The sequence below is a fragment of the Citrus sinensis genome, chromosome 9 (assembly GCF_022201045.2).
Source record: "Citrus sinensis cultivar Valencia sweet orange chromosome 9, DVS_A1.0, whole genome shotgun sequence".
NCBI lineage: Eukaryota > Viridiplantae > Streptophyta > Magnoliopsida > Sapindales > Rutaceae > Citrus > Citrus sinensis.
The window spans coordinates 20,586,088-20,608,795 of NC_068564.1; the positions used below are offsets into that span (position 1 = coordinate 20,586,088).

The window sequence follows — 22,708 nt, forward strand, 5'->3', positions numbered from 1 at the left end:
CTGGCACACTTATGACAAGCAACAGAAATTCTTTGAGCTCGTCGTTTTCTTGCATAATTTCCTTTACCACAACCAGGCATGAATGCAATAAATTTTGGAGGTAACTCACCTGCCAATCGTACTTTAGCCTCGATTAACCAACGGATGTCAGCAGGTATGTTATTCCTCATGAGTAATCGCATGCGTTCGGACCGAGCTTTATAGATCGTAAGGAGGGCATTCTGAGGAAGTGAAGGGAATCGCTTGTGAAGCTTCGCTAGAATCTCGTTTCTGTCCATACCTTCGCCTCAGAATATCAGTTATTATGGGAAACTGAAGTAACCGACTTGATTGTCACGGAGTACCGTTATCCGCCACTTCACCGGGGTAACAAACTAAAGCACACAAATAGAAAAAGAAATTAAAACACACAAAGAAAATTAAAATCGTCCTCTTATTGAATTTACCTCAAGCTCCAACTGGATGTCGTAAACACTTCTCTCAATGTCTCTGAGTTGGCGTTCTAAACCCTCAACATAGGCTACTAACTCTGGTGGTTGTAGAGCCCAAATGCGTTGTGTTTTACAAAATTGAATCTGCCTTTTGAGATGAGTTTTGACACGTTGAAGTGGTTTAAGAATGTTCAGGAGGAACAGTCTAAGTATGAGACTCATGATTAAAAATGATAAGAGAAAACTTAATGGTAAAATAAACACACTTATGCAAAAACAATTTCAATTAGCAAAAGAATAATAATAAAAAGAAAGAAAGAAAAATCAAATCAACGAAAAGAAAAAAAAAATCAATTCAAATTTGGTGGTCACTCAAATTTATTTCGGTGTCTTCTTCATGTGGTTGGTACTCTAGATATGGCTTTAATCTTTGACCATTAACTTTAAACGTGACACCGTTCTTTGGGTCTTTAATTTCAATTGCCCCATGTGGAAAAACAGTATGAACAATAAATGGGCCAGACCAACGAGAGCGTAACTTACCTGGGAATAGGTGCAAGCGAGAATTGAATAAAAGCACTTTCTGACCTGGAGTGAACGATTTTCTCATAATTTGCTTATCATGGAAGACTTTCATTCGTTGCTTGTAAATCTTGGCATTTTCGTATGCATCATTGCGAATTTCTTCAAGTTCTGCCAGCTGTAATCTTCTTTCTGAGCTGGCTTGCTGCATGTCAAAATTGAATTTCTTGATGGCCCAATACGCACGATGCTCGAGTTCCACAGGTAGGTGGCAAGCTTTTCCATACACTAGCCTGTAGGGTGACATCCCAATCGGGGTCTTGAAAGCCGTTCTATATGCCCATAATGCATCATCAAGTCTTAATGACCAATCTTTCCTATCTGGCCTCACCGTTTTTTCTAATATGTGCTTTATTTCTCGATTGGAGATCTCAACTTGGCCACTGGTTTGCGGATGATACGGAGTTGCCACTTTGTGTGTGATTGAATACTTTGTCAAAAGAGCTTTGAATGCTTTGTTACAAAAGTGGGCACCACCATCACTGATTATTGCTCGAGGGAATCCAAAACGTGAAACAATGTTGCTTTTCAAAAATGCTATCACTACCTTGTGATCATTGGTCCTACATGAAATTGCTTCTACCCATTTCGATACGTAGTCAACAGCAACCAATATGTATTGATGGCCAAAAGACGGGGGAAAGGGTCCCATGAAGTCGATACCCCATACGTCAAAAATCTCAACCACTAAAATTGGATTTAGTGGCATCATGTTCCTTCGCGTAATGCTCCCCATTCGTTGACACCTATCACATGAAGAACAGAAAGTGTAAGCATCTCGAAATATAGTTGGCCAATAAAAAGCACATTGTAAAACTTTAGTCGCGGTTTTCTTAGCACTGAAATGGCCTCCACAAGCTTGTTCATGGCAGAATGAAAGGATATTCTGAATTTCACTTTCTGGGACACATCGTCTAACAATTTGGTCTGCACAATACTTGAACAAATAAAGGTCATCCCAAAAGAAATTCTTTATCTCTGCAAAGAATTTAGCCTTATCTTGCTTGGTCCAATGCTCTGGAAGTTTACCTGTAACAAGATAATTAACTATATCAGCATACCAAGGTAATACTTCCACATTCATTAATTGTTCATCTGGAAATGACTCATTTAATTGGCTCTGTAATTGTGTCAAAATGGAGACGAGAGAGGTGGTCCGCCACAACATTTTCTGTCCCTTTTTTATCTTTGAATTCCAAGTCAAATTCCTGCAAAGTAACACCCAACGAATTAGTCTGGCTTTTGCATCTTTCTTTGTGAGAAGATATTTAAGAGCAGCATGATCCGTGAATATAATTATTTTACAACCAATGAGATAAGATCGAAATTTTTCCAATGCAAACACTACTGCTAGCATTTCTTTTTCAGAAGTTGAATAGTTCAACTGTGCATCATTTAATGTCATACTAGCATAGTAAATAACGTGGGGAATTCGATCAACTCTTTGTCCTAATACTGCTCCTACTGCATAGTCAGATGCATCACACATGAGCTCAAATGGTAAGCTCCAGTTTGGGGGCTGAATGATGGGTGATGATGTCAACAACCGTTTTAATTTTTCAAACGCCATAAGACATGAATCATTAAAGATAAAAGGTACATCCTTAGCAAGTAAATTGCATAAGGGTCTAGAAACTTTGCTAAAATCTTTAATGAAACGTCTATAGAAACCAGCATGCCCAAGGAAAGATCTTACTTCTCTGACTGTTTTGGGTGGAGGAAGATTAGAAATGAGATCCACCTTGGCTTTGTCAACCTCAATACCTTTGCTCGAAATGATGTGACCGAGAACAATACCTTATTTTACCATAAAATGGCATTTCTCCCAATTTAAGACCAAGTTCTTCTCGATACATCTCTGCAGAACTACTGTTAGATGATGTAAACATTGATCAAACGAGTCACCAAAGACAGAAAAGTCATCCATAAAGACTTCAAGGAATCGTTCAACCATATCAGAAAAAATGCTCAACATGCATTGTTGAAATGTAGCAGGTGCATTACATAATCCAAATGGCATTCTCCTATATGCAAATGTGCCAAAAGGGCAAGTGAAAGTAGTTTTCTCTTGATCTTTTGGTGCTATGGGAATCTGATTATATCCTGAGTAGCCATCTAGAAAGCAATAAAATTCATGGCCTGCTAATCTATCAAGCATTTGATCAATAAATGGTAAAGGAAAATGGTATTTACGTGTGACAGAATTCAACTTTCTATAATCAATGCATACACGCCATCCTGTAGTTACTCTAGTGGGTATCAATTCATTATCAGCATTCGTAACTACTGTGACTCCTGACTTTTTGGGGACAACTTGTACAGGACTGACCCATGAACTATCAGAAATGGGGTAAATGATACCTGCGTCTAATAGCTTAAGGACTTCTGTTCTAACAACTTCTTTCATGTTAGGATTTAACCGACGTTGCATCTCCCTAGTAGTTTTAGCATTTTCATCAAGGTGAATGTAATGCATGCAGTCTACTGGGTTTATACCTTTTATGTCTGCTATAGTCCATCCTAATGCCCCTTTGTGCTCTTTCAAAACATCTAACAACTTACCTTTTTGTTCGTCATTGAAGGATGATGAGATGATTACCGGCAGAGTACTTTCTTCTCCCAAAAATACATATTCTAGAGTGTTGGGCAATGGTTTGAGCTCAAGTTTCGGTGGTGATTCTGATGATGGGATGAGTTTCTTCTCTGATGGTGCTAGTTGTTCAACTCTTGACTTCCATTTATTAGTATCCATAGATGGTGCTGAGTCAAGCAGGGCGTTGACCTCATCGACCGATCTGTCAATATCAAAATCCAAACCAAAGTGAGTTAAACATGTTTGTAAAGGATCATCATTAAGGTTTGAAAGAAAAGTGTTATCAACTATTGTTTCAATTAAATCCACATCAACAATTCCATCATCTGCACTGTGAGGTTGTTTGGCAATGTTGAAAATGTTCAGCTCCATAGTCATGTTGCCGAAAGACAATTGCATATTTCTAGTCCTGCATTGAATGTGAGCATCCGCAGTTGCCAAGAAAGGTCGGCCTAGAATAATGGGGATGTGCTTCCTTGAATCCTGTATTGGTTGAGTGTCAATTACAATGAAATCAACAGGAAAATAAAACTTGTCTACCTGGATAAGCACGTCCTCCACAATACCACGAGGTATTTTCGTGGACCGATCTGCAAGCTGTAACACCACTGGAGTTGGGTGTAATTCTCCAAGTCCAAGTTTCACAAACACTGAATAAGGTAACAGATTTACACTAGCTCCTAAATCCAACAAAGCATTCTCAATTGTGTGGTTCCCTATACTACATGAGATAGTGGGGGAGCCTGGGTCTTTGCATTTTAAAGGAATTTTATGTTGGAGTATAGAACTAACGTTTTCTGTTAAAAATGCCTTCTTTTGAACATGCATATTTCTCTTTTTAGTACAAAGGTCTTTAAGAAACTTGGCATAGGATGAAACTTGTTTAATAGCATCAAGCAAAGGGATGTTAACACTTACCTGTTTGAAGATTTCAAGAATCTCACCTGTGGATTTTCCCTTCATGCCTTTAGCTAACCTCTAGGGAAATGGAGCTTTCGGAACATATTCTCGTGGGTTGGTTTCTTCTTTCTCCTCCGGTGATGAGTCCTCAACACTTACAGGAACAATTTGATTTTCTTTTATCACTGGCATCTCCACTTTGTTGTCGACTTCTTTTCCTTTTCGCAAGGTCATTACTGCTTTGACCTCTCCATGTTGTTGTGGTGAACTGGTACTTGCTTCATGCACTCCTTTAGGGTTAGGCACTGGTTGACTTGGAAACTTGCCTTTCTCAACAGTCATTGCCAAGGTCTGAACTGAAGAAGCAAGTTGTCCCACCATCTTCTCGAGGCTTGAAACTGATTGGGCTTGTGAATTGAAGCCTGCTCTCAACTCATTTCGTAGTCCATCAATGGTGCGGTTCTGTTGCTCAATCGTGGAGTGAGTAACATTCTTGAAATTCTGGAATGCATCCTCCCATGGTCTGGGCTGAGTGTAGTTATGGTTCTGATTGTATGGCCTGAATGGTGGCTGAGAGGCTTGAGGATTTTGTGGAATTGGTTGCATTGGTGGAGCTGGAGCTGTTGGTCCATTCTGTTGGAATCCTTGAGACCATGAAAAATTGGGGTGGTCTCTCCATCCAGGGTTATATGTGTTGGAGTATGGGTTGTAGTTTGATGGCTTTCTCATTATACCTATGGCATTGGCTTGATCTGAGTATGAGTCATGGTCATGTGGTTCTGTTGATTTAGCAGTCGATAACGATGCTATTTGTCGAGCAAGACCTTCAACCATCTCCTTGACTTCTTTGATTCCCGAAGTTGACTCGCCAATTTGAACCTCATTCACTCCTTTAATTCTTCTAGTATTCCTGAGTGATCGACTCCGTTGTTGGGAATTATCTGCTTGTCGCTGGAAGAATTCCCAAATTTCTGATGCACTTTTTGACATTAGCTCTCCTCCACTTGTTGCCATTAGCCATTCTTGCACATTCGATAGTAATCCCTCCAAAAAATATTGACATTGGTGCCATTTCTCGTACCCATGATGTGGACACTTCAAGAGTAGCCCATTGAATCGCTCCCATGTTTCGAAAAATTGCTCGTCCTCTCTCTGAGTAAACTCTGAGATTTCCCTGCGAATAGCATTGGTTTTATGCACTGGGAAATATTTGTTCAAAAATTTAGTTACCATTTGTTCCCATGATGAAATGCTATTAGCAGGCAACGTATTTAACCATGAACGAGCTCTATCCTTTAAAGAAAATGGGAATAGTCTAAGTTTAACATCATCATCTGAAAAATTCTCATATTTGAATGTTTGACAAATGGCATGAAAATCATTCAAATGATTATATGGATCCTCATTTTCTAGGCCATAAAATGTAGGGAGACAATTTAACACACTAGGTTTTAATTCAAAACTCCTAGCAGCTACATTTGGGTATCTTATGCATGACGTGCTCAAATTAGCTAAGGGACTAAAATAGTCCTTAAATGGCCTCTCCTGTGGTGCTTGTAAATCCATTTTATTTTTAACGTGTTTGTGTGTGCGAAGTGTTTTTTCTAATTCAAGGTCTATAGGTTCAAGATTAGGTAATAATGACCTACGACCATGCATGCAAAATAAATAAAATAAAAATAAAGATGCAAACAAAACAAAAAAAAAATAAAGATGGGAATAAAACAAATAAAAATAAAGAAGAGTGAGAAATTACGATACTAACCTTATTGCGCTATTACAACCTTTTTATAAAAATACACAAAAATAAATACGTGAAAGAAATTAACTAAAAATTAAATTAATAAGATAAACAAAAAAAAGTTACAAAGAAAAATAAATGGAAAATTAAATTACAGAATTTTAAAGAAGAGAAAAAGAAAAGAAATACTAACCTTTAAATGTAGATTCACTTTTTTTTCCTTTTTTTTAATTAAAAAAATACAAGAAAACAATTAAAAGAAATTATTCAAAAAAATTAATTCTATGAATTAAAATTACTTACCTCCCCGGCAACGGCGCCAAAAACTTGTTGTGCAAATTTTAATGTACTCGCAAGCGCACGAATCTGTTGTAGTATAGATTAATGGTGACGAGTGTCGATCCCACGAGGAGGTGGATTTTAATTGTGTAGAATTAATTTTGTGAATGGGTGATTGGATTTGTGGTGGAAATGATTGGAATATGCTAAAACTTAAATTAAAATGGAGAGAATAAATTCTAAAATTGGTATTGAAATGGTGAGAATAAATTGAAGAGAATTCTATTGAAATGACGTACTTGGGTATCTGGATCCGTATCAACATGCATCATGGGCTAAATATTCCTTATTAATACCAATTAAATCATGAGGGGGGAATCCACACCTCATGAACCACGCTCTAATTAATATGGTGCTAACAGCTTATCGTGCCAAATAATAATAACCTTGTACTAGAGGGCCGGTGAAACCAAGGCGGTACTAGACAAGATTAATATTATTTGTCGACGAGAAGTCAAAACATCCACAAAAACTAGAGGGGAAGAGAAAATAAATTTACCAAATTAACCCCATGACACATGTTGAGACTTCACCTTCAACCCAAGCTTGAAAAGAAATTAGCTACTCATAATTGAACTAGGGGCAAAATGGAAATTTATTAAAATACGAAGAAAATACAAGATGGAGAGGGAATTACAGAAAATGGATCCCAAAAATGGATTCAGAGATATCAAATTAGGGGGGAGAGGCCCCCTTTTTATAGATACATGAAGTAAATCATGGCCATCGGATTAAAAACAGTTTAGACGCTCAGGATTGCGCCACGTCATCAGTCAACAGTCCACGGTTTGACCACGCGGATGAACAGTAACACGGTTTGACCCGACTTTGAATAGTAACGCGGTTTGACCCGGATGAACAGTAACGCGGTTTGGTTGAAAATAATCCTGTGTGATGCATGCACCATACGCGAGATTTTTCGTCCACTGATATGCTGCCACATCACCATCAACAGTACATAAGAATTTTAGTCCAACAGGATCGTGACACCTCATCAGTCAATGCCACATCATCGGTCAATGCCACGTCATCGATCCGTCTATGTGAACAGTGCCGTGAACAGTAACGTATACAGTCCCGTATATGTGAATAGTACCGTACATGTGAATAGTGTCATTTTTCCTTTTATGCTCCTCCTAAGGTTTTCGACCGTCCTGAGTTCAAAAGTGATGTCCGTTTTGCCGTCTGATCTCTCCTTTATTGTGAAATGACTATAATGCCCCTAAAATACATAAATTACTTAATTAAAATAAAACACACGTAATTAAATCACAAGAATGTTAAATACATAAAAGTAAGGGTTGTTAGTAAGACTTGAAATGTAAAATGACGGTTTTCTCCTTTATAAATATTCATTTTCTAACACTCAACACATTGTTATTCTTTTTTTTCCAAGCCTGATAAGCCTCAAGATCCCCCTATGTTGAGTAGTATTGCTTACTCAGGCTCAGCTAAGGTGCTGTTAAGAACTTCTAGAGTCTCTCGCTCTTCAAGGATGTACTAAATCTTACGGTACCAAATGTCATAATTTTCAGCATTCAGCTTTACACCCTTGTTCAGCTCGACCACAATGTTCTTAGATGCAGATGTCATCTCAACTTTCTCTTAACACAGAGGCAATTCAAAATACAATCAATAAAGACATAATCAATAACTACGCAAACAATTAATTTTACTGCAAACATAAACCAAAAAACATCACAAATTAATATCGAGAATGGAATTGAAAAATCGTCGAAGCTTCCAATTATCATCCAATTCCCTTTATCATATTCATCATTAATTTGATTTTAATGTGCAAAAATAACAATTCTAATTTTTAATTCATTAAATTTAATCTTTTTAGAACTCCCACTCAATAGAATTATTCATGAGATACCATAAAAGAGTATATTAAGTTGAGCAGCAACTAATGTAGAAATTCATTAATAAAAACATAGCAGCATATTGTTTAACCAACAAAGTGGAAGCAACATCTAAAATAATAAAAATTAACAAATGACAGAAGTAAACTAATATATAGAAATCTTCTATGTGTTATTAGAATATTCTTTGTTGCTTGTGACCCTTTCATCTAACTTATACTCACGTGTATCTCCGTATAAAAATAGTTGTTCATTCTTAATGATCTTGTTTATGGTTTTTTTATACCATAACTTTTGCTCTCTACCAAGGCGACTAACTTGTCTTCCACTCCGAGGGCTCATGTGAATGCTAAATACTGAGGTTCGCCTCATCTTTGAAGCAAGATGATGCTCCTCTATCAACTCAATTTCACATCTCAACAAATAATATTATTGTTTGTGAGATTTTCAATCTCCTTTAACACGCGAGCCTTATAGACAAGCGTATTATCATCATTAGGTAAGGAATTTGTGAATACTCGTTGATAATAGTTCAAATTTGCTTACTTAGTGTCCGTTTTTCCATACTTTTTATCCAGCTAAAGACCTCATTTATATCTTCTATATTTGTACATATAGAACGGTTAGGGTCCATCTTATGATTCTCCATTTTTTTTCATAAGTTCCTTATAAGATAAGTTAGCATTAATATGAAGTAAATCAATAGGAGAAACCCAAGCTCTATATGTCATTAACCGGTCTTCTTTAGTCCACAATTTTTTAGGGGATGTATCTATGACAAATAGCATAAAATTAATATTAGTGATGTCAACAAATGACTAAATACGCGATACAATGTAATTTCAGCTAATTTCTATAAAAAAAAACATTTTCGATCTCCTACTAGAGCGAAATATTTTGAGCTCCTACTCAAGCTCTTATACGCTAAATGCTATGTGTGTCCCCATGTACCGACATGCGCAACTCCAGTGATGTCGAGTCTGGCACTGTTCAACTCAATTTTTTGTCCTGAATCCAATGGTGCCCCTAGATTTTCAAATGGAGGTTAGAATCAGGCAGAATCATTGGAAAACCAATCCTAACACTATTTATCATTTTCTCAAAAATTAGAGTTTTTGAATTTTAGCAACTAGATTCTTGTTTTAGCTATAATTTTCTCATTTTAAGTATTTTTTAACAAATCACATATCACTGGAAAGCTCTTGAAAGGATCTTTCCAATGATATATTACACACAATGTTAGGTTGCCAAGATAAAAAGATATGAACAATTGAAGTTTTGGGTTTCATGATTTCTTAAAGTTTATGCAATCAAAACTGTTGACCATTTCTATGTCTATCAAATTCAGAATTTATACTTTAATTCTAGTATTCCAGAATATGAAATTAATAGCCACCAAATCACATATACCTTAAAGAATCAATTAGCATATAAAATTCAAACTTTTCATGAAACAAACTCAACCAAATGCACGATTTGAACTATGGAAAAATAAAAGGAATTAAATAGCCTACCTTTCTTTAAGCAGCGGAATAATCGAGTATTGAATCACATTAATGGCCAGAAAGAAATCACAAATAGAAATCCTCCACTTAATCATAGTACAAAATGCCTTTTCAAAATTTGGTTGTACAATGTTCTTTTTCTGTATTTAGAATAAGAGAAGAAGTTAAGGAAGAAGAAGAAGAAACTCAGCATTTAATTGGGAGTGATTTAAAACTAACATTAGAGAAGTTGATTTTGAATCAACTTCCATCTACTCCCAAAAACCACACAATAGTTATCCTGTTGGGTCAGGTCGGGTTGGCCCATTATGGGCAACCCACCTATCCAACATTCTAACAAGATTTGATGGTGTAAATTAAACAAAGGGGGGTGATGGTAGAGATTTAAATCGAGGATGAAATCTCTTACCAATTCTGCATCTCACGTTCTATAAATAGAGGCCAAAATGATTAAGGAAGGATCTCATGTCTAGTTTAGAAAAAGTCAAGAGAAACTTCCATATATAGAAATTCACCAAAAAAAAAACGAACTTAAGCATCAAAGTACCTTCTACAAGTACACGCTCGAATTCAACTTGTGGAATTCTCAAGGACAGCAGATCATTTTTGGAATTCATGAGGTAAACAAGTATAATTTTCTATCTGTTTCTTCTTTAAACACTCTAATTCTGACAAGCAAAAGTTTTAAGAACCTTCATATGGAAAAGAAAAAAAGAAAAATATTGATTTCATCATTATTGATCTAAGTATTGAATAAAATGTTGGAAATAAAAGTTTTAAAGTTTAAAGCATGAGAATTATGTACACTAAGTAATGGGAGTGCTACACGAATGTTTAGTAATTATGTAATATTGATTTATATAAATTTTTCTTAATTCGTAATTCATATGATGAATATTTTTGTAATAATTTTTTTTATAAAAATTAGACTGTCTACAGTAATTTTTAAAGTGCAAATAATCACCACCCTTTGAAAAATTAGGTGATTTTGAGCAATATTTTCAAAATCCGTTGGTACTACGGGTGGTAATTTAGGTCAAGATTCATTTATTCGATTCGATTTGATGCGAATTAAATAGGTTTGGGTTTGAAAAAAATTAATTCATTTAGTAAATGGGTGAATTCCATTCGATTCGCTTATTAAATGAATCGAATTCAGGTTTGAGGACATTGATTCGTTTATTCGTTTAATAGACGTTTCATAAACGAATCGAATATAATCCATTCATTTAAAATTCGTTTATTATTCGTTTAATTAAATTACTGATTTATCCATAAATATGTATGAAAAAAATTTAAAGCTTGAAGACTAATATAGTGATTATAAATGATAATAAGTTTGTATTTTTTTGGATTTTATATTTGTGTCCTTTTTATATTTTACTTTGCTTAGTTTTTGTTTATTAATTACATTTTTATAAAGGAATTCATATTTTACTCGATTCCTTATGGATTCATTACAGGATAAACAAATAAATAAATGAATCCAGATCCGATTTGATTCATTTATTAATTCTACTAAATGAATTAGACGAATCAAACCGAATATTCATTCAATAAATGAATCTGATCCAAATATTAAAATTTCAATTCGTTTAATAAATGAACCGAATCCAAATGAGTAGAATTTTGATTCTATTCAATCCGATTCGAATACAATTCAATTATTCGTTTTCCACCCTCAGTTGGTATTGATTTAATAAGTCAGAAAAACTGAAACGATAGATTTATAATTTTTCGCATCAACTAATTTTAGAATCTTTAGTCTGCTCATTGTGAAGCGACACTCCATGATATATATGCTAATTAGTGGACACAAAAAATGAAAGGCTTGTTAATAATATAGATGTGAATTAATGTTTCAGTTTTGTACAAGGAACAAATATCTCATCCACGGTTACTTATTATCCCAAGTATAGTGAGCACGAGCACACGTCACTGATTAATGTTTGATTTTGCCTCCGGGTGTATTAACTCTTCTGTCGCATATGCCATCGCTGCTGATTTGGAGTCAATCGGAGCCGTGAATTTTACCATCAAATTTGATGCAATTGTGGAGACTGGAGGTTTGATTTTTCACCAAATATGACGACAGGGACGATGTTGGAAGGCTGAAGAAGATGCAATGCTGGACTCAGAAAACTTGGTTCCATTGACTAAACAGGACAGTGAGGTTTCGATTTTTTTTTAATATGATTATTTAAGAGATAGTACACTGATTCTAGCTAGCGATTCTAGCAAGCTTGTTATTATTAATAAATTTATTATATCTTTTTTCATTAATTCAAAGTTCAACACTGGTATTTTTAAATGTCCACCATTTGATCGAGTTGGAATCCTACACCAAAACATTGATTTTAAGTCTATCCATTTCCTATCTTTTAAAAGGTAAATAAATAAATAAAACCTCCGTACAAATACACCGTCTGGAATCTTTTCAATTATAAAAAATATGTATTTCCAGTGTTCTTATTTATATTTTATATAGAGAAGGGAATTGAGTTGCTGACTATTTACAAAATTTAAGATTGGTGGAGTATGTGTGTGTATTGGTGGGATGATCCACGGGCAGCCGGATTTTAGATTTTGGGTATTGAACAACTTTTTGGTTGTATCATTGAAATTTTAAAGTTCTTAGGAATAACTTAAAAATTATAAGGCTTCTGAAATTAAAAAGTATTCTAGGCATTTTTGTTCTTTTGTCATCGGTAGATTGGATTTTATTATATGAGTGATAATAAATAAAAATCAAGTCAATCGCTCTGTATTCTCTGGATTATCATTTCTTTACGTCTATATCAAATGTTGTGTGAGCTTCGTCAATAACAGCCGTCTTAGCTCAGTGGTAGAGCGCGTGGCTTTTAACCACGTGGTCGTGGGTTCGATCCCCACAGACGGCGAAGTGATGACATTTGTTTTTCCTTTTTTTTATTGGATGGCGACGCATTTGTGATAGACAAGGTAAATTAGGAGAATATTACGAGCAAATCCCGTATTTTTGTGAGAAAACCTCGAGTGTTTATTTTCATTTTTTTTGAACTTAGAAAACAAAGTTGATCTATGTGTTAGACCTTTATGAGAGATGCAATTAATAATCATCGGATTGAAATATATTAAATAATTAAAAATTTTAACCGTACATTTGCTACGCATGATAGAAGACTATAAAAAGGTGAACAATTTATCTCGACACTAGATCCAAATTTGTCAAATACATTTACTTAATGAAGTTACTCAATATCTAATCAAGGGATTATATTTAATATACTTAAAAAATTATCTCCCTATTCTGTAGGCCTACTACTAAAGATGTTGGAGTGAATTACATAGTTTTTCGTATATTTTAATAATTTTCCAAGGTATTTTTATTGTAGAAATATATTCAATAAAATTTACTTAATTATTCTCTGTTTTCACTTGTCGTAGGTTAGATTTTTTAAAATTGTATTTAAAAAAAATATTATTTACCTTTGACATGTTTGATTAAAAAAGGAATTTAGAAACATATGGAAGAGACAGAAGATTAACCATTAAAACATTTTTTTATTCACAGTTATAAGATGGTTGCTGATTATAGGCAATTTTTGCTTCTGATATTTCTACATTAATTGTGCTTTATGTGGACTATTATGGCAGAAAGGATACGAACCTTTGGTGACAGTCCACGTAAGCATATAGATCTGCCCGTATTTAAAGTGATTTCCAGTTTTTCTTTACCAAGTGTTTGAATGTGGAATTAAAGAAGCAATTTGGAGAAAGCAAAATATGTTAATTAAGCGTTTTGAGAAAGCGTTTTATCAAGCATTTTTCATATCACTTATTTAAGCCTTGTGTACGGAAAATTTCACAAGGCGCATTTGGCCCACGATTTATCCATGAACAAATGGTTTATTAAGTTAAATACATAGAGTATTTGTAGGGATCAAAAGTACCTGATTCTCTCGCCAACTCAATCCGCGAGAGTATAGAATAGTTTGCCAAAAATTCAAATAAAATTGTTAGTAGTAATCAGATTAAGGTCTTTTCTTAATTTGAGTATCCTTAAATTTTGAAACATAATGTGCAATTATATGAATATGATTTAATATCTTTATTTTATTTATTTATTAACTACTAATCATCACTTAAATTTGTACTCAATACATAATCATAAGTGAATTTTGATATGTGGTAAGCAGCTCTCCACTAGATGTAAAACAAGAGCTCCTAAAACTTCATCTTTGGATTTGCAAATAAATTGTAAGATATGATCTGTCCAGATTATTGTATACTGCAACATTAAAATAATTTAGTTTAATATTAAAAAATAGAAATAATGTATATTTGGTATAAAATTTTAAACCAATTTTTATGTTATTATCATCAAAGTGTATAATAGTTAAAAGGGAATATTTTTTAATTCAAGAGAATATTTCAGATTATTTAAGTAAATTTTAGAACTCTGAGTGGCTTTTCCCTCACACATGATCATGGTCATAAGAAGGTGAAGCTGTAAAATTGAATTTGTATTTTAACTGTAAGTAACTTGGCAAGGACAACTAGATCATTGGGTTAAATGGTAAAAAACGATAAAAATAGTGAAACAAAACTTGATAATAACTCAATTTTTTCAATCTTTAAAAATAAGATCCAACAATTGTAGAAAGAACAATTGGCACATTTTAATAAATTAAAAAAAGAACAATTTTGAAAACTAGCTCGATTCCTTCGGACTAAATGGAAATTTACTGCTTATTTTCCTAATTATAAAACATATGGAAGATATTAGAGAATTTTATTCTCACTCAAAATCTTGCTAATAAAAATATCAAACAAATAATAAATAGAAAATAGATGGAGAATAAAACCAATTACATAACACAATAATTTACGTGAAAAACTCTTATACTGGAGAAAAATTATGCCTATTAAGGATGACGAGAAAAAAAACGTACTATGTGAAAAATTATTATAATAACTCTAGTATTTTTTCTCACATCCAAAAGCCCAATAACACCTAATTACTCATTGGACTTTATTACATCCACAATCCTACTAAAAAGGAAAATATCTTAGGAAATCCTTATTGAAAAAGGAGACATATTTCCTAACAATATCCATCTTGGCGAATTTTTTTCGATTGGGTGATAAATCATGATCCACTGTGTATCTACACAACCGTGTCATCTCTACCTTTTTTATTCCACCAAAACCACGCTTATGTAGGACTTATGAGAATCACTCCACCATAGGTAAAGTTTTGTCCTCTATCTAGCAGCCATATTTCTCTGGATCTAATGGCCATAATTCTCTACACTGAGAATCATCATACTCCACCTTATCTAGAGTACACGGCATATGTCGATCACCTTACTGAAAATACCTACTCTCATGTTTGGCTTCCTTGGGAGTCTTTAGCCATCGACATAAAAATTCTACCGTACACCTTGGATAAATACCAAGCCATGCCTTATGTGTAAATCTTGTGGATCTGCTAGCAGTTACATATCCTCTTCTACGGCATGCGGAAAAAGGATAAACCAGTTGCTCATGGAGAAAAGAGATGCCACTAGCTGACGTTAGTAGTATCTCCATCTATTGATTTAAAGCTATTTGCCGAACTTGCTGTATTCCAATAATCATTTATTAAATGAATAAACAAATATCATAATTTTAATAAATAAAATAATAAATATCACGATTTTATAAATAATCTATCAAAATTTTACGACAATTAATATTTCATTTATGAAATCGTAACTTAGTTAATGGATATATGTTTCATTCGTGATTTGTGAATAAAATAATTTTCATATTTATACACAAAAAATAAAATTATGAACGAAATATTTGTTTATTTTTTTGATAAATTAAAAGTTGCATTTTCATTCAATGGAGTTCAAGTCCAATTATAATATTAATAGTTCAAATGAAATTTGGTGTAATTTGTTTCACTGCAGTTCAAATAATATTATTGTGTTATAATTGAATTGATAATCATGAAATTAAATATTTAAATATATAGTTGTGAAATTGTGATAAACTGATAATAAAATGTTAATTTTTCTCTTAATAATTAATAAAAATTATTATTATTATTGTTATTATTATTAGATGGGCTTGAAAAAGCACGCTAGGCAATTGGCTAAAAAAAAAATTGATGGGCTTTTTTGGGCACGGCAAGCGTGGGCTCGTGCTGTGGGCTGTGCTGGGCTCAACAAAAAAAAAGGGGCACGGCACGGCACGGCCCGTGAGCCCTCATGGGCTTTGGTTTGATGCTGCACCCATTGCCCACCCTCACCTGATCAGTGACATGATTATATTTTCCATTTTAAATTAATTTGTATGTTCTTATCATCAAAACTCAAATATTAGACATAATTAATTTTTTTTTTGGAAGGATGAACATATGCATAGTATTTTATTTATAAAATTTTATAGAGATTTATAACTTCAATAGTATAAATATGTAAAATATTAGTAAACATGTATATTTTATATTATCAATATATAATATTATTAACATATATACAATTAAAACTTTAATAATGTAAATGTGTAATATTTTGGTAGATATGTATACTTTATAGCACACACACACAAGTTTATATAATAGTGTGCAAATGTTTGATGTAAATTTTGTTAAGTATATAGATATTAAGTGGATTATTAGATAACCCATTTATTTTTCATGTCCCATTAGGATCACAGTATTTTGACACGATTATTAAATGTGTTGTGTTTGGGTCAAGTTAAATTTGATATGACACAAAGCTAACATGACCGAGTGACCAGTTGTGCCAGCTCTAATTTTTACGAAACCATTCTCTCCAATAGGTCACACTATAAGAAAATAGGTAATAGACGACAGAAAATAATTGTCATAAAAGGGAGGGCATAACAGACAATCTATCCATCATCTATATCACTGTCATTAGTTTATGATAGAATATTTTCCGTCATGATTTATGATGATTTTTCACAATTATATATCTATCATACAACATTTTAGAGGGAAATTTAAAATTATTTGAAACTTTTACATTCTTTTGAATTTTTTGGCGGGAAAATTAATATTATTTTAATTAATACTATTTAAAAATATTGATCATTATTATTTCACTTGATTATTATTATTTTTTATCTAATTTGAATTTTACTATTATTTTTATTATTAATAATTTTATGAATTTCTAAATTGTGCAAAAGTTTTTTTAGAAATTAAATTTCAACTTTAAAATTAATAGAAAATATAATATTAATAATTGAAAAATCCAATAAATATCAAAATACATAAAATTTAATACATATTCAAATTTCAATATTCGTTATACAAAATTGACATAAAATCTGCAAAATTTTCGAATAATAGTAGTGCTCATGGGGACAATCCATAACATCATAATATTCAATCAATGCCCATTAAGTGACAATTTGATTGATTCAGTCCAAATCAACATGCCAGATGGTCATCCAAACTTGAATGAGCTGCAAAATTTAATGAATACACTTGATTAGATACAAAACGAAAACAATTAGATAATTAACTAAGCTCAATCTAGTAGTAGAGAATGTAGAAAAAATCGAACAAAACAAAATGTTTGTTGCCATTGATAGTGTATCTGAGCTGAAATAGAATGGAATGGCATCTCTAATGCAAGTACTCATTTAAATTAATATCATGAATAAAGGATAAGAGTCATATGCAATAGCATATATAAGGCTTTCCTCACTATAAAAAAAAGGCAATAGATGATGTGAAATAACCGTCATAAAGAGGGGTGTATGACAGACAAAATATCTATCATCTATATCATTGTTATTGATTTATGTCAGAATTTTTCCCGTGAGTTTATGATAGTTGTTAAAAGTCATACATGTGTCACACTACATTTTAGTGGGAAATCAAAATTATTTAAATATTTAAGAATTTCTTGAATTTTTTGGCGGGAAAATTAGTATTATTTCAATTAAATTATTTAAAAATATTATTATTGTAAATTTTATTATTATTTTTACTAAATTAATATTATATTTATTTATTATTATTTTACAAATTCTATAATTTTTTTATAAATAAAATTGGTCAATATAAAATAAATACATAATATAATACTAGTAATTAAAAATCCAACAAATAAAATACATGAAATTTTATATATATTCAAACTACAATTAAATACAAACTATGTCACTGAAGCATCCAAACTACATCAATCCCAAATTTTCAAAAGATATCCTAAAATAAATAATCACCAACATCAAAATACTTGTACAAAAAATCAAAGTCCACCAAATTCCAGTGGTAAATTACTTGTACAGTATAAGTAGCAAGAGGCCAGCAATTCTTCCGAGTTCCTTCGATCACCACCACTATTTTTATCTGCACTTTAGATTGTTGTTGTTGCCTCACCATTCGCTTAGCATGCCCTTAATTGTAGTATCTACAAATTCCTTATATGCAGCCTTGGATTATAGCAACATGTAGAAAACAATGTTTAACAACCATTTTACTATTCTCTAAGGGAAAAAAGAAAACAACATTTTACTATTTTCTGATCAAAGAACCTACAACAAGCAGAATAGATTTAAAATCTAAAAATCAACACAAACATCTTTGGCTACTACTCACATAAATATTTATATAACCTTAAGCATCCAAGAACCAAAAGCAATTTACATGCTGCACTTATCAAATGTACAATATAATAGAGAAAAGGAGAAGAATTGCAAGCATAAAAAAAATTCCTTATATGCAGCCTTGGATTATAGCAACATGTAGAAAACAATGTTTAACAACCATTTTACTATTCTCTAAGGAAAAAAAAAACAACATTTTACTATTTTCTGATAAAAGAACCTACAACAAGCAGAATAGATTTAAAATCTAAAAATCAACACAAACATCTTTGGCTACTACTCACATAAATATTTATATAACCTTAAGCATCCAAGAACCAAAAGCAATTTACATGCTGCACTTATCAAATGTACAATAGAATAGAGAAAAGGAGAAGAATTGCAAGCATAAAAAAAAAAAGGAAAAAAGAACAAAAGTGAAGATTTCAGTGAAAGAAAGAATTGTACTCGGTGTAATTTACTTCCTTGTTAGCCAATACACAACAGTAAAGGAAACTCATACTTGGACGCCATAATAAGGACAAAAATAAACTAAAAAGCTATTTGTATTACAGATTTTGTTGGATAATAAGGACATAAGGTTGATAACAAATTTAGGACTCTAATGGAAAAGAAACTATTATCAAACTCTCTAATTTTCCTCTGCAGAAAAGGGGCATAACAGGATTGATCCATTTACAATTCCAATCATATTCATAGATTTTATTTACCAACTATCTTTGTGACTTAAAATAGTCTACAAAACACCATTAAGAATATCTAGAAAAGAATTAACTATTTTGAAACTAACACCATACCTGCAATCAAGAGCCTTGCAGTCATATTCCTTACAAAAGTAATATGGGTATGGAGTTATTTGCACAAAGGAAACCTGTGCAATGGTACACCTCATAAGCTTAAGAAATGGGTATATCACTACAACATATAGAAAAAATCTAGTTTCTATGCATTAAAGTTTCTCACCAAACAGAGACATGACAACATGGAAGATTGCATCTCATCTGAATCATAATCAACTAGTAAAAAATGCAATTTGAAAGCAAAAATGAGAAAATCATATGGAAGGAGACTGAAATGCAAGTTACGCAACCCAAGATGGGGGTGAATTGGGATTTTAAATTTTATGCTAAACAATTTGCGGAACAATTCAATCTAATGCCCTAATGGAATTGAAAACAATAAATTCAATATAGCACAATAATAAAAGAGTAAGGGAAGAGAAAACAAACACAAGGATTTTTACGTGGTTTGACAATCCCTACCTACGTCCACGCCTCCAAGCCAACCAAGCTCAAGGATTTCACTATCCAAGCCTCCCAAGGCTTCAAATTCTTACAATTGACTTCTAAGGTGTCAATGAACCTTTACAATCAAGAGATTATCTCCCTAATCTTTTCACCCCAAGTGTTTCTCACACTTGTACACTCACAATTTGATAAGAAAAGAAAATTACAACAAAAATATCTTTAAGAGTGGATATGCAAATAATAGCACAATAATGATTCAATCTATGATGATTTTACGATTTGGAAGCTCAATATATGTTATATGATGTTGTTTATGCTTGTATTAGTCCTTAAAATGAAGTTGAAGTTGAGTTTTTATAGTTAAAGCCCGAAACCTAGCCGTTATAGAATAATTCCCGCAACCAAGCGGTTAGCCACCCAGAACAGTGATGTTACCGTTAAATTTAAATTTTGCTACAGTATTACTATTCAAAAAATTATATTTTTACCCAAAATGTTTTGTAATTACAATATGGCCCACAACGTCATAAAACTTTACAAACAGATCCAATTTCAGAATTTCTAAATAATGCTTGTCGTTCCCAAGACTTTATGAAATTATGATATGGCTCCAAATATAATGGTATTGTTCAAAGAGGTCCTTTTCAAAACTTAGCATAATACCTATATTTTTCAAAGTTCTCAAAACCTTTCACTTTAGTCCAAAACTTGAAAATATGATATTTTCCTCAAGCGGCTAGCCGCTCACTCTCTGTGCAATTTTGGATTTCAAATGTTTGAATTATATTCGACTCCTCAAACGTTCATAAATTATAGTATGGCCCAAATTGTTTGAAATGTTTGTAAATAAGTCCAACTTCAGAACTCAAACCAATACTTATTAAAATCAAAGATTGCAAAACTTTTTCATTTTAGTTCATATCTTGAAAAACAGCTTAATTGCATAAAATACTTGGCTTATAATTGTAAAACATTTGGTTTATGAAAAATGATGATTTATTAAATAAAATCTTGAGTTTCTCAAATGCTAAACCATTTATATATTAAATCATACCGGCTTTACAAGAATTATCGCAATAATAAGTCTGTTGAGTTCTAAACTTTATTCTTGATCGCGCCGTTGTCCGTTGAGTGTCTTGAACTTGATTTCACTTGATTCGCTTGTATAAACATTACCCTTCAAGAACTAGTGAACTTGTGAAATACACTATTTATTAAATCACTTAAGACACATGTTTGTTATCATCAAAATTACATTATGTGTAGCCCTTTAGGCTAACAGAGACAAGTTTTATTTTCATACTCTAGATCACCTAAGAATTGTATGAGCCCTATTGTAACTTTCCTAAGAAGCCCAAAATGGAACTAATAACTTGTAAAAACCATATAAGCTAACAAGAACTCTACACACCCATGACCACTAAGGGACTTTATATAAAAAAAATTAAAGTTAAAAATGTCACTTTATAACCCTAACATAAGTCTAGCTACTGAATCAAAATTGAGTTGATTAAAGTTTTCATATTTTTTCAATTAGCAAATTAATAACATCAAATTCAATTTCTTAATATCCTATCAAGGGCTATCACAGTATCTATCAAACTATAGTTAATTATACAAATCAATTAGAATTTTGCAAAACAATATATGTTACAGAATTTCAATTGAGAAAGCCATTAAAATCGAAATTCACATAAACCCATTGTTTTGATTCACTCTCCCGTATAAATGGTGGATAACGGTACTCCGTGACTTTTTAAGTCGGTATTTTCAGTTTCCCACAATAACTGAAACCTCAATGTCAAGCATGGAAGAAATACAATAAAATTTTCATCAACATTTTCCTTCTCTCCCTCAAAATGCTCTTAAGAAGATTTACAAGACTCGTTGTGAACGACTGCGTTTGTTAATGATCAATGGGATTCCTGCTGACATTTGCTGGTTAATTGAAGCAAAGGTCCGATTAGCAGGTGATTTTTCTGATCCATTCATTTCCTACATGCCTGGTTTTGGTAAAAGTACATTTGCTAAGAAAAGAAGAGCTAAGCGACTTGGCTCTAAATGTTCTCACTGTGTAAGACTTGCTTGCAAAAAGTCACTTTGTAAAATTTTAGGAATGGTTTCTGTAAATCGTAAAGATAAAATCAAATTCGTTAAGGATGGCATGAGTAAAGAATCATTGGATGATATCTTACGATCTCTTGAGACACATCCAAGCGGATATGTTCAACGTGAAATTTAAAATTTGTGGAAGCTGTTCCAAAAGGAAAGTGCACAGTTTAGTCTTGGGAGTCTGACTCTAAAAGACCCTGTTTGCCAGTTTATAAGAAAACTGGATGGGAAGTCTATCCTCGACCCATACAGGGCATTCAAGACGTTACTGGACGTAAAACCAGAGGAAGATGTGAGCCACAATAACAACTACCAGCAAATATCCTTTTATTTTACTATTCTTTTATCTTTTGCATTATTATTATTATGTGTTTTTTTTCTTTATTTTATCTAATCACTGTTTGCTTTTTTTCTTTTCACTATTTACCTTTGAATTATTAAGCTAAAAGCTTCACGCGTCATTTGACAAACACACCACCCCATTTACAGATGTATATTATTATGACCATCACCAAGATCCTTAAATAGGAGCTTCTTTTCAAGCACTCACAAATTATTTCTTTTTAGAATTGTTCTAAAGGCAACAACTTCAAGCAGTCAACTTAAAAACATTTGTGTGCTTTCTGGATTTCATTATGGAAAGTATAAGGAGTTTGGTGAGGGTAATTTTGAAATGACTTCTCTAATTATTTTTGGTGAGGGTAATTTTGAAATGACTTCAACTTTGGCTTTATCAACTTCGATTCCTTTTGAAGACACAACATGGCCCAAGAC

At 32.7% G+C, this 22,708-nt stretch overlaps 2 non-coding genes and 1 pseudogene across 2 annotated transcripts; 2 read left to right on the forward strand and 1 right to left on the reverse strand.

Moving 5' to 3' along the window:
- Positions 1 to 1,395: 1,395 nt before the first annotated feature.
- Positions 1,396 to 22,708, reverse strand: part of LOC127899930 (uncharacterized) — a 59,634-nt pseudogene continuing 38,321 nt past the window's right edge.
- On the forward strand, positions 5,585 to 5,688 carry LOC127900138 (small nucleolar RNA R71). The gene has a single exon (XR_008052159.1). It is a non-coding gene; the product is annotated as a small nucleolar RNA R71 (small nucleolar RNA).
- On the forward strand, positions 12,785 to 12,856 carry TRNAK-UUU (transfer RNA lysine (anticodon UUU)). Its single transcript has one exon. It is a non-coding gene; the product is annotated as a tRNA-Lys (tRNA).